The sequence below is a fragment of the Podarcis cretensis genome (genome assembly GCF_951804945.1).
Source record: "Podarcis cretensis genome assembly, chromosome: 5".
In the NCBI taxonomy this organism is placed as follows: Eukaryota; Metazoa; Chordata; class Lepidosauria; order Squamata; family Lacertidae; genus Podarcis; species Podarcis cretensis.
In genome coordinates, this window is record NC_137174.1 from 34,713,351 (window position 1) to 34,727,488 (window position 14,138).

Sequence of the window (14,138 nt, forward strand, 5' to 3'; positions counted from 1 at the left end):
AGGTGCATGTGAAAAATGACTCAACCCCAACACTTGTTCCTGGCTGGAAGCTGTGAACAATTGTCCAAATCAAGCCATTGAGATGTACTTCATAGATATGTTTGTTTGGCTATCTGTAACTTAAACATTCCCAGCAAGGCAATCAAATGACATTTCAAACTATATATGTGTGTGTGTGTGTGTGTGTGTGTTAAATAAATGAGCAGTTGCATAGGATCCAAATATTCCCCTTCAAGAAGACGTTGATCCTGTTACAAAATGATAGCATATGTATATTGTACCCATCTGCCAACAGACTGTTACTGGGAAAATCTGATCCTATGCATCCCTACTAATTCTACTATTCATAATGTGGTTACAATATGGAAGGTGGCTGTTTTGAGCGTCTTCTACTGGGCTTCGCCTGTGGCTTGAATAATAACCAATGCAACATTGTTTAGAAATGTTAATTCCTTAAATAAGCAAATAAGGAAACAATTTTTTCTCCCAAATCATATTGCTTTTGACCCTTTTTTCTTGTTCGTTGCATGCAGGCAAGTGTTGGACACTCATTCAGCAACTGCTTTATGAGCTCCTTTCTGAGATAGCCCTCACAACAGTTTCTGCCACTGAATCTGCGCAACCGCTCTTATGTGCAAGAGGACATTGTCCCACTGCTATAGCTTTCTTTAAAGGGGAAGCAAAGAGCAACACAATCTCCCTGTTTCCTATAACATTGTGGAAGAGCCATACAATTAAAGCACATAATAAAAAAAAGTCTGAAGACCTTGTTGAGATAGTGCTTTGCCATAATATGGTTTCTTCATTGGGAAGGGCAAGCAGATTCAGCTGGGTAATATATAAGATAATTTTGGCTCTGAAAACCTAAAGCTGTGGCATATTTCTGTGTAAGTCAAATGCTTGCATATTGGCCCAGCAAAAAGTGCATTTTCTGTGTAAAGGTTTATAAATAGAGTGCAACAAACTGAGTGCCGAGCCCGACTTCTTCAACACTTGAGTCTGGGCAAGACAATATTTTCAGGTTTTCCATTTGTGTGCTGTTTAAGAACTCCCAGTTAGCAGTTCATCATATTGCCAGCCACATGGAGCGTATCACATTAGGAATTTTTAAAAGCCCCATAATTCCAATCTGTAAAAATACATCAGTTCCAGAGGGGCAAAATTGTTACCTTCTTGGGATATACAATGTCACCATTTTTCCTGATCCTATTACTGCTTGGGACTGAAGCCTACCTTGTTTATGATTTGGCTACCCTGATCAGTAGTAATTGATATTGCTCTAATATACAACTTCAGTTGGTAGGAAGGCACCTTTTGTATTCAAAAGACTCAATCTGTTCATTTTCTGTGGTAGTAATTAAGACAGATCATTAAGCAAGGTTTGCCAGCTGTGGTTTCTACAAGAAGGCAACAACTACCTAATGCTAAACATTCCTTAGTGGGGTTGTTTTCAGTAAATCTTTGACTGAGTTTTCATGAATTTGTGCAGAGCTCAAGTTTCCTCTTTGCAACGGTGAAAACCACATGGCAAAGTTAAACTGCTGTAATTGGATGTAGACAAAATGAATTATGGGGAAACTAGTTTAATTTGGGATATATTTGAATGAGTTAAGGACAAATACAACATGAAATAAAATCTGCTTAAAAGTCTTAAGAAAACTACATGGAGATCCCAAAACTACGGTTTCTAGCTGAAATGTTAAAATGAAGGACATTATTTAAAAAGCAAAACTTTCTATTGTGGTATCTACAGTCACTTTAAGGGCATTATGATTGTTGCAAAGTTGAAAATAAAATCACCTACTATTAATCACATTTCTGGTCAATAGTGTAGCACAGTACATGTGATAATGATGCATTTTCTATTTATAAATGGTGCAGTGATATCTCAGTTCATATGCCAAGTATCTAACAAGATACACGTACAGTGGTACCTCTAGTTACAAACTTAATTCGTTCTGGAGGTCTGTTCTTAACCTGAAACTGTTCTTAACTAGAGGCATGCTTTCGCTAATGGGGCCTCCTGCTGCCGCTGTGCCACCGGCACACCATTTCCGTTCTCATCCTGGGGCAAAGTTCTCAACTCGAGGTAACTCTTCCAGGTTAGTGGAGTTTGTAACCTGAAGCATTTGTAACCTGAGGCATTTGAAACTTGAGGTTCCACTGTATAGTGCACAACTTACTCAATTCCACAAAAGTGAAAGCGCTAATCAAATGATACAGTACAATGAAATATCAGGTCAGATAAAACACAACAACAGCACACACAAATCTACAAAAAAGGGTGTTGTGTTAATCTCATGGGAATGAAAATATAATTTAAGAGAACCACACCTCTAGAGTCTAACCATTTGTAAAATAATGATGATGATGATGATGATGATGTTTTACAACAAAGCATTCCTTGGATAGTTTAGGCATATTACTAAATCCTTTGCCTATCTAGAATTTAAGCTGTAAGATATTTTCCTTGACACCATTTGAACTACATTATAAATTAAGACATGGGAGAGGGGGGCTTTTGAATGCAGCTTTAGCCTGGGGCAGGGGGAAATAACAAGTGTGTGTGTGTGTGTGTGTGTGTGTGTGTGTGTGTTCCTTTAAAATTAATTGTATTATAATCTCGGATTAAGCTGTTCATAATAAGATGAACTTTGTACACATCAAACTCAAAGTAAGGAAAAAAAGTAATTATACATTTTTAAAATTTTCTTATTACTTCAGAATTGCCAGTTGCACACCTATAATTAATGCATTTACACATACAGTGATTTCAAGACTCAAGAATTCCCTCCTTGAGAACTTAAATTGCTGGCCACTGATCGTTGGTCTCCACAAGCCTGCCTTCATGGAGTTCTCCTTGTTGTTGACCATGTCAAGTCAATATGGGAATGGCATTCCAGTGAGACTTCACAGTTTAATACACCAGGTCTATGTAGGTTTCAGAAATGCATGTCTTTAAAATATTGGAAGTGACATGGATACCAAATGTGGTGGATTTTTAAAAGTTAAATTACAAATTCCTGCACATAACGTTTGTTCTCTATTGCTTCCACACTTCCTTTTCACTGCCTTATCCCCCCCAACCCTGCACCCCACCCCCCAAAAAAGTCTGTTGCTTTCATGTTAATCTTGGCTGGACCCATTTGATCTTGTTTAATAATAATAGTAGGACTTGGTGACGCAAGAGAATCAAGACATTTTCGTAGCGCATCTCTTCTAGCCTGAAATTCAATGAGTACGGGTTCTCTCCTTGGTGTTCTCAAGCCATAAACACGTGGTTTTCTTTTTGTGGTTACAGCCCAGATGAAAGCCATGTGCTTATAGTGGGAACTACCATGAAAAGCAGTTTTCTCATGGCATTCCATCAAAGAAGAGAAATCTGAAGATTAGCAAGGGGGGTCTCAGAACCTCATTCAGATTATTTATTTTAGCTTAACACAATGCGGAATATTGCCATACATTTTCATAATGAGCACGGGTAACATTAAGGCATCCCTGCCGGGTTTCAGGGAGTTCTGCCCCTTCTGAAATGGGGAACTAGCATTGAAAGACTGATCATGTCTCAAATATATTGAGCTGGATACAAAGGTTCTTTACCTCCGACTAAAGCCGTTTCCTCTGCAGTACTATGTCCTCTATGCTGCAATTGCAAATTTGCAATTTCCTGGAAGGGGGCATGGTTAAGTGGAAGAGTGCTTGCTTTGCATGCAGAAGGACCTATTTTTAATCTTTAGCATCTCAGGTAGGATTAAGAGAGACTCCTTTCTGAATCCTGGTGAGCCTCTGTACTAGATTGACGAATGGTCTACCCAGTGGCGGAGGAAGAGGAGTGCAAAGGGAGCGCTCCACCCCCAGCAGCGCGATCCTGGTGGGGTGCCATTGCAGCTGCCCCCCTGCCCACGCAGGGTGCCACACCCCCACAGGCAGTGTGCCACAATCCCGGGCGGTGCGCCCCGCCCCTGCCTGCTCTCCGCCCCCTGGTGCCGGAGCATGAAGCTCCACCACTGGGTCTACCTCAGTGTAAGGCAACTTCCTAGGTTCCTAGCTTCTTGTGATAGAATAATTCCAACCAACTCTAACTTTCCTTCATTGAAGGTCTTTGTGTTGTAATGCATTATCAGGCTTGTGTGTCCAAGCCTGATAAGGAGGCTTGTGTGTCCAACTGAATGGGCTTACAAACAGCCTTCAGACTTCCCCATTCAACATGGAATGGTCAGGGGTTTGGGCAGGCAGCTCTACGATTCTTACGTGTGGATTCAGGTTGATCAGTCAGTGAACTTTCTCCTACAATTTGAGTCTAAGCATTTCTCATTACTGTTGGCTTAGGAGTATGTTCATCTGAGATGCCTTAATGAACCAACACCTCCCATACATCAACCAGTTATCAGTACTGTGGCTTATATTGTTCCATGCTCCCTGTTTTCCTGAGTGGTAGGATATTCCAAGAGAAGGCTTCCACACACCATCCCTTTCCTTGTAGGGAGAGAGGACGTGTTTTAACCCTGTCCATTTATTTACAACCTGAACTCTGTGCACAGGATAAATAGCAGCACAGCTCCTCAAACAATATCAATCCCCAAAATTAGCAGCGGTCCTGAGATTATTTTTTTCTTGCCTGCCAGTGGCTAAAACCTGAGATCTTTGGCCAGCTGAATACAATCTGCTCCACCGTCTCCTTCAGGAAGGTGAGACATGTCTCAAATCCCAGTGGTTCAAGGCATCCTCTGGTCACCAAGCTATACAAAAATCTAGAGACAAGACCATGATTTAGTTAAAATACTGATTTTATTAGACGGCTAATAGCTGTTGCTCTTTCGGCATGTGAGAAAGAGAAAAGGGGGAAAGAAATGGAAATTTAAACAAAGCAAAAATCAGCATCAAATATGAAAACATCCTTAAACTGAAAAAAGGACTAAAAACTATACCAAACAGCAGAAATAACAACTATAAAAACAGTGGATTTAAAAACAGGAAACTTAAATGAAGCCAGCTTAAAAAGCAGCAAGTTTTAAAAGCATGAGAGAAAAGAAAGGGTTTTGCCTGCTGCCAAAAAGATATCAAAGTAGGTACTATCTGAGGAGCCCATTCAATAGCAATGGGGCCACCACTGAGAAGAGCCTTTCTCTTGTAGCCACCCACTATATATTAACTGACAGTAGCAATCAGAGAGGGGCCCTGTCACTGATGGTTTCAAGTGCATACCAGAAGAGGTGATTGTTCAGATACTGTGGGCACGAGCCATGAAGAGCTTTAAAGGTCAAGCAGTCCCACCTATACTCTACTAGGACAGCCTATCTAGAAGGATACCATGGCTGATGGAATCATAAGCCCCATGAGGTCCAGAAGAAGCTGTAGGGTTGCACTCTCCCAGAATAAGTCATTCCACAAGGCAACCAAGGAAGTTTCAGTACTGAAACCAAACTAAACCATGATTGAAATGCATCCAGAAAATCATATTCACCCAAATGTGCCTGGGCCCTTTTTTAAAAGCACAACTGCCGTAATATATATTCAGGCTTATCATTCACAGAGTTTCCTGGACTTTACAACTCAGGAAGAGAGCTGCCTCTAGATATTCGAGCAGCATAGTAAACAGAAGAAATGAACTAACATTGTCTGGCTCTAAGAGACCAACCTTATGAAGAATCAGGGAAGACCTGTATTTAAGTAGTTTGGATACTGCACATTTTAGCTCCTTGGTCTTCAAGGCTGTCTCCTTTAGAGAATTGATAATTATAGTTCCCTGCCTAATGGTATGGTATCCCAAGCAATTACAGGTATTGAAGCTGCCATTAAGTTGCTTTATCATAAGCAAGGGGCTGATAAGGGGCACATAAATAGTACTTAATGTCAAATGCCATGCCATGTTATGGAAAATGTAGGTGAAATGGTTATCTATACTACGTATGAGCAAATAAGTGATATAATTATTTCCTTTCTTCATAAACTATGCATTTTCAGATCAAAGGTATCAATCAAGTCTTGTTCAGCTCATGTTCTAACAGCAACCGTTCCTTTTCTTCCCATTTCCCACTAAAATGTAAATCTGAACTGGCATAGAGCCAACAGAATCTGAACTGGCTTAGAGCCAACAGAAGTTGCTCTGAAAGGGGAGAGTAAATATCTTAAGAAACTGGAGAATGCCATACAGGAGGGTTTTTTGCTCCTTGGAATGAATGAATAACGGATTCAGGATTGTAGTAGCTGCAGTTTTCCTCTTATACCTAGTTGCTGCATTGTAAATTGCTGCTGGCTAACAAAGGGCAGGGGAAAGCAAGAGCTTTACAGGACTTGAGACTTTTGCTTTGTTATAGCAAAATGCGGAGCTGAGCATTTGCTGAAAAAATAACTCATAAACCACATGTTGCCAAAGGCTCAGAGGATCCTGAAAAACTCTATGCTGTTTGGTGGAATTTTATCATATATACAACAAATACAGACACACAGGTCTCCATCTCCATGATGCAAAATAAATTTTGGCTTTCCTAATAGAGTATTAAGTACTCCACTTGCATGTCCTGGTGCGCTCACAACTGCAAGCCAGATCCTTAAGGGATTAACTGTGATTACTACTGTGATTCAGAAGGATACTGATGTCTCTGGAAGATCTAAGATAGCGGTGGAAATATCCAGCTTGTTAGCCTAATTTATACCAAGCCACACTCACCTGCCCCTCACCTGACATCATAAGCAGCACCAGGTGTGAGGCAGGTAAAGATATGTCGGGGGGGGAGAAGAAGGAACCTTAAAGTTCATATTCCTTGGCAGGCATATTCCTTTGTATTTGACATCATTTAAATTTGGTGCCAAAGGCAAAACCTACTGGTTGCACTTGGGAGTTCCCTATTGGAGTTTGCATCTGGCAATGGCCGGCTGATTGAAATCAGCTCCACTCAAGAGTCTCTGGATTGCAGCCGATTTCTGCCAAAGGAGGGGATTGCAGTTAGTGCTAATCAGCTGGTTGGCAGCGGCTGCAACCTTGCTGAGATCAGCTGAACTTGGGAATTCCTGAGTGGAAATTATCCAGGCAAGTCAAAACTGAGGTTGGCATCTGATGCTGATCAGCTGATATGCAGTGGCTACAAATTGCACTTCCTTTGCAGCTCAACTTGAGTTCAAGCTGAGCTGAAAAGGAGGAAATGAAAGAATCAGAGTTGGGTCACCTGGTGATGTCAGGTGATTGGCAGGTGGGCACCTCTGCCCACCTATCAAAGCAGCCATAGGAAGTGAGGCCACACTTTCTCTGCCCCTTTTCTTGTATAGTTGTTCCACCAAGATAGCCAAAGGCTGTTTCCATGAACATAAGATAAAGTTTCCTGAACTTTATCTTCAGCTATTTCAATAATGCACCCAATGTCCACACTTTGTTTCCTGTTGTGGAAGAAAATGCTGCTGACTTTAAATGAGACAGACTAGATTCTTTTTAAATGTTATGCGTAATATGTATCCTGGTTCTAGGATGCTTGAAATTATCATCCCATTCAATGATATAGGATTTTAAGCGATTCAACCAAAATAAGTGGAATGCAGGTTTATGGTGATATAAAAGAAACAAGCATTTAACATAAAATTGTGGCTAAATTCCTAATCCTTTTCTCCTTGGGGCACCAGTACATTCTGATGAAATAGCATGATGAATGATGGAAGAATTATATCTGCATTTTTACTTTACAATGTCTCTCAAGATCCATAAATGTTAACAGAATGACAAATCATAATAGTTAATATTGTTAAGCTCAGATCTAATCATTGCACTTCATGCATCCATTTCCTTCATTAACCAGCTTATAAACTCAACACAGTTTGACCTTCAGTAAGTGAGCAGGGGTGGAGGGACCCAGAAAGGCACCCTGTCAAAACTGAAAATAGCCCTTTCAGGAAGCGATCTGGCCAACTGATTACATGAGGCACCAGAACTTAAAAGAGGATGGGGTGATTAGCAGCAAATACTACACAATGTTTTAATTCTGTTTTGTAGCCTTAATTTTTTATAAACTTGCAGACGTTATAAGCCTTGTCTTATACTTGGGATCCTTATCATTTGATTGTACTCACTGAGATTAAAGGACATGTTTCTATTAGCCAGTAGAATGCCTTTCTTCTAAGATGCATATGGAAACACTTCTCTGGAATATTGTGCCATTTTCTTTTACAACGTATATTTTAGTTACCCATTAAATGTATTCTGAATGAGCCATATAGACAAGTCATAGGAAGCAGGAAATTATTTTATGTACTACCAAGAGAGCAGTTTTCCAAATGTTTCCTTGTTATCATTCAATAGTTACCCTACAGTTTAAGATCTGCTAGTTGGAACTCATCTTCAACAGTTGCTTAATTTTTTTTATTATTATTTTTGAAAAATCAAGCCAGGGGGATTATGAATAAAGATGTTTATCTTTATAGCATCAGCGTTTTTTGAGTTTCTGTGCATTGTATTCCAAAATTGAAACAAACTTTCTAAAAGCTGAACAAAAGAGCATTAGCATTTAACATGGTACTCCAAATCTTCCTCTGTATTGCTTTTCAAGATCCATAAAATATTTATTTATTATTTGTACTTTATAATGGTTCCAACAGGTTACAAAAAATATCACAATTAAAACAAACACAAATTATATTAAAATCATAAAATATATGAATACAACTAAGCAATAGCAAAGTTAACAAAATAGCAACTCAGAACAGCAGTGCAGGAAGAGAGAAGACATCCACTCAGCCCAAGCCTTGTGTAAGGAGATACATGCTGACGGATTGGCAAAAAGCATTAAATGATGGCCCAAGACACATCTTAGAGAAGATGTCATTCCTCAAATTGTAGGGCCACCACAGAGAAGGCTCTTTCTCTCATGCATTGTCTCAAACCACAGACAGTGGCAGCTGGTCCCACAGGACCTCCCCACTAATCCTAACCACCCAGACAGGTTGACATGGGAGGAAATGCTCCTTCAACCATTTGGGGCCTAAGGGCTTTATATTTCAGTGTTAACACCCTAAATTGGGCTTGGTAGCAAATTGGCAACCAGTGCAGATATTTCAAGACCAGGATAATGTGTGTCTGGTCAGAAACCCCCACCAGCAGCTTTACTGAAACCATCTTCAAGAGTAGCCCCACAGTGAGCACCTTGCAGTAGTCTAGTCTGGTAGTTGGCAGAGTGTTGATCACTGTTGTCAGGCTATCCCTGTCCAGGAACAGCCATAGCTGTTGAACTATCTGGAATGGCTGAAAATAGGCCATTATAGCCACCAAAACTACCTGGGTCTCAAGGAACATAGATCAAGGAGTAACCCCCTCCCCCTGCCTGAGACACAAACATCTAAACAAACGATACACTTGCTCCTGCCAGGGAATGAGACTGCATTCAAAATAAGAAATCATTTTTTTTCTTTCTATCTTATTCTGAAAACCGACATTACAGAAATTGCACCCCCATAATTGTAGTTAAGGTACCAACATAAAAGCATTGAGTATATTATTATTACAATTTTGCAGATCTAGCAAAACTTCATTAATTCAGATTGAAAATCCCAGATTGTTTTGATTACTTTTTACTTAATTTCTTTAATAGTGATTGAGTGTTCTCGTGCTTGCTCCTCTATCATATTTTCCTGCCCCCCATTGTATGATAACTAGGAGCTAATTTATATATCCAAGCAGCACATTTTTTAATCTCCATGAAAATCACTCATCATCATGCCTAAATATTGGATCACATAGATAACGTCAGTGTGAACCAGGCTGAGTGTGCACAGATAGAGGTAGCAGCATCTGGCTGCAATTTCCACTATTGTGGCTGCACTTTTTCTCACTGCCATGATGACAAGAATTGTCGCTGTGGGTATCTGCTGTTGTTCTTTTACTTTTGCCAGACCACAGGGAAGTAGCCAAAATATACATATATCTGTAACTATAGCTGGTGCCTTCCTGACAGCTGGGGCTATGGATGACCAGACACACAGGATACTGGGGCTATGAGTTTCAGCAGAATTGAACTTGAACATGGAAGGAACTGCAGAACTGAGAGCAGATGTAGGCATGCCTGGAACGGAAAGAAAGGGAAGTTGGGGAGAGTTGCTGCTTAGAAATGCCACACCAAGTCATAATCCCCAGGTAGCCATTTTGTGACTTGCACCCACAGAACTCTCTCAGAATTCAAAAATTTGGTCCACTGATCCAAAAGGTTAGTAATTTATGCCTTAATTAACTACACAGAAGCAAGTCCTATTAATTTTAATATGACTTACTTTCAAAATATGCTTTTAGAATTAAAATGCACGTTTCCAAACCCATTTTCAGCGCATGATTTCAATATCTTCACACTTAGAAGTCAATCTGTTATTTGCAGGGCAGAGAAAAACTTCCAAGTTATTATGTATAGGAATGTGTATATGCACACCTTTATCAATTATATTTGTAGATTTTTACACAATTCATACAATATATGGCTCTATAACCTTTTCCCTCTCTATTTGCAATATGCAGTGCCTCCTTGTGATAGTCTACTTCTTGAACCCCTGTGTTGTTGAGAGTTTCCTGTGCTTTACCACCTCTACCCCCTTAATCAACTCAGTGTTATTAGAGCCATAGACAAAATTTGCATGCATCTAATGATGCATGGTAAACTGCGGATGTTTTTGGAGCTGACTGGTGCCATGCATCCCCAGATGTCATTTATCAAAACCAGATGTGCTTTGTATCAGTAAGACTTCTAACGATGTCTACGTGAAGTTAAATGAAGAGTAACTGAAGCCAGATAGGCCTGTTTTGATTTAAATAAATCAAAGCCCATCATAGCCATAGCAATTAATAACCTAAGACGAGAGAAAACATGAACAATAAGAGAAGTCCATTTAGGTTTTTTTAAAAAAAACCCAACACGGAAGTCTCTGAAGAATGGAGGCAACATCCTTTAGTTTAAGCGTAACAGCTCTCGTTCTAATCATTGGAACTAATTGGTAAGCCCTGAAAATTAAGAGCCCAAATAGCAGGAATAAATCAGCAATGGAAATTTTGATTGTAATGACTTTTTAGTCATGACAGCCTCTGAAAAGCAATTCTTCACTCAAATCATTGTGGGCACAAAAGCCAAAGTTCTGGTTAATGATGTAAGACAAGGTCTTGAGCTGTAATTATGTTTCTTACATCAGATATCTGGCAGAGGTATTAATGAATCAGGGCTCCAATGATTTTAAATAAAGGAAAGAAGTTCAAAAATGAAGAAATATCTGATCCTACATCCAGTGAAATCAATGAAGATTTGAGCTGCTTACCTACAGGGGGAGGGGGGATATTTTATCCTTTTAACATCTCACAATCCTTGTATGTTGTGCTTGTATTAAGGCGATATATTAATGCAGGCAATTATTAGGAGCATTTTGAGCAATTGTATTCGTAATAACTCCACATACAACCAGTGTAACAAGTTGAGTAGTTTGGTTTTTATTTTATCAAGGAGCTTAAGGGGCGCCCAAGATCTGGTGTAAGATGTGTTATTAAACTAGTTGGGAGCAGGGATTATAGTGCTATTAAATTAAATCTACATGTAAATGTCCAATTGCTTAGAAAATCCAACACAGTCACATTTGAAGTTGATGAGCATTGCCATTCAAATGGTGTGTGCACCCCTTCTCTTGTGATCAATTATACGGGGTGAAGCTTTCATTCTTCCCCCAATATTTTGTTCCAGTTGGCACCCCTGCATACTATCCTAACTCCACCCAGTCTGTTGTTCTTGCTTGTTGCAAGCTGCTCAGAGTTTAAATAATTTTTAACTTGAAGGGGACGATAGACCACTTAGTTCTATCACCAAAATATTTCCCAAAGCAGCACTTTCCGCATAATATGTTACTAGTGTTTTGACACTACAATGTATATCTGTATCTATACACACATAAACACACACTATGTGCACATATAATACACACACACACACACACACACACACACACACGGTGTGATGAAGGTGTACAAGGAAAGAGGGCAATTCCCAATCCATACAGCAAAGAGCAGTATGATTAGCCAAGTAAGCTCTGGAACATATTTTGATGCTTCTATATTTCTTGATAGAATTCCTTCTATGGAGGGAAAAGCTTGATCACCATGAAAGGAATGTAACCATGTTACCAACAAGGCCAGTGAAATGATGGCCTACTTCCTGATTGTATGTTGCCCATATGGTGGAGGAAGAACATGTGTGATGTAATACTGTTATGGGTATGTGTGGAAGACCAGCGGAAGGAAATGTTACTAGGTTGTTGCAGGTTGTTGCTTGCAACCATAAAATTAAAATCCATCAGTGACAAAGCACACAGTGTGTAGGCCTTCCATAAGGGATATAACACAATGCATACATTTGAAATGTCTTTTTTTTACTGCTTACAGAAAAGATGGGGGGGGGGATGTGAGTAGCCATAATAAGTTGCCTCTTTATTCATTCATGCAAACCAATGAGCAAACACACACACACACACACACACACACACAGAGAGAGAGAGAGAGAGAGAGAGAGAGAGAGCCCTTTTTTGCTAAAAGAATGTTTAGAGGTACTCTCATTTTTCCTACTCCTATTGAAATACTGCCCCTCAATGAGGCCAAACTTAGATTCACAAAATGTTTAGGGGTATGCGTACCCTTGCGTCCCCCCCAGAAAAAAGCACTGTGTGTATATATGTATGTATGTATGTATACGTACACACACATGCACAAAATTCATATATCCTTTAAAAGACTATATGCCATATATGCTTCAGAGTTGGAAGCTTTGCATATATATGGATGTTGGCTGTCTTTTGACATAGTTAAGCAGTTAACTTGTTACTGATGGGGATTCTAATGTAGGTTAGCGTGTGTAAAGGAGTCCATCAGTCATTGTCGAACAAATCAATGACTATGATGAAGCAAACAAATCACTTGTGATTTGGAGAGTCTATTACTGACTCAGTAATCCAATGAATTCCCATTTCCACAATGGAAAAATGCTAAGCAGAATAGTCAGTTGATAGATGAGGAGAGTAGTGCTTCAACTAGCTTCAAATAACCAATGCACACAATGTCATGAACGCCAGAACTACTATTCTCAGCATCTGCCAGTGGCAAGAACAGCCCTGAATGCAGTGTTTCTCCTTTTATATACTAGCAGGTAGCAGTTCTGAAATGTGTCTTGGTGCAATTTCAAACTATATCAGTCATGAGGGAACAGGGTTGTAACTGTAGGGTCTGGGGAGGAGGGTCAGGTTCCTTTGCACCTTGATGTACCTCTTGTTGGCATCCATCTGTCTCAAGAGACAATGGACTGTACCTCCAGGGGTGAAGTCAAACCAAGCCCGGGCAGTATGTATGGAGGTCCTGCTCCCCAGACGACAATTCCCTCTCTTGGCTTTACTGATATGGTCCAAAGGAAAGCAGAGCACTGTAGTTGGCACCAGCTTGGCTGCAGGAGTTGCCAGTAGGAGGCATACAAGATGCCACCCAACCGTCATAGGGACTCCACTCTGGAATGGTTTAGGATTCACTCCTCAGCCTTTTCTTCTCCCGAAGATATCCTGCAAGGCACCTCAGTCCCACTAATAATGTCTGGGTGGGGACCTTCCATTGATAGCTATGGCTAATATCAGCTTCAAACCATGGTCTCACTCTAGCTCTGCCCTATATTTAAATAATTAAAATGTACATGTTAAGTCACAACTGCAGGATGTGCTGCTTATAGTAGAATAAAGGATGCTAGCTATACAGAGGAAATGTGTTGTTTAAGGAAAACCCCATTAGCACCCAATACATATGCTTTTTGCTGCACCCTTAAAAAATATATATGGCAGTGGGATTGCAAACTTATGTGCTTCAACTTAGAAACCCTCCACTAAATTAGGACATAAAACTCCTTCCTTCCTTAATTTCTGTACTGTATGCTGGTGGTTTCTACTGTTGATAATTAAAGACATATTTCCTATGAGCTCTTAAGTTCCATAGAGTTTTGGCTTTGCAAAAGATGAGTGCTTAGTGAAAACTCCATTCTCCTGGCTCCCAAAAAGCGAGAGATAACCAGAGCATGTATCCCTCTAGCGAGGCAGTCTGCAGGCAGGTAGGGTCTCAGCCAGTGTACCAGATGGAGCTGGTAGACAGTTATTGTCGTCAAATC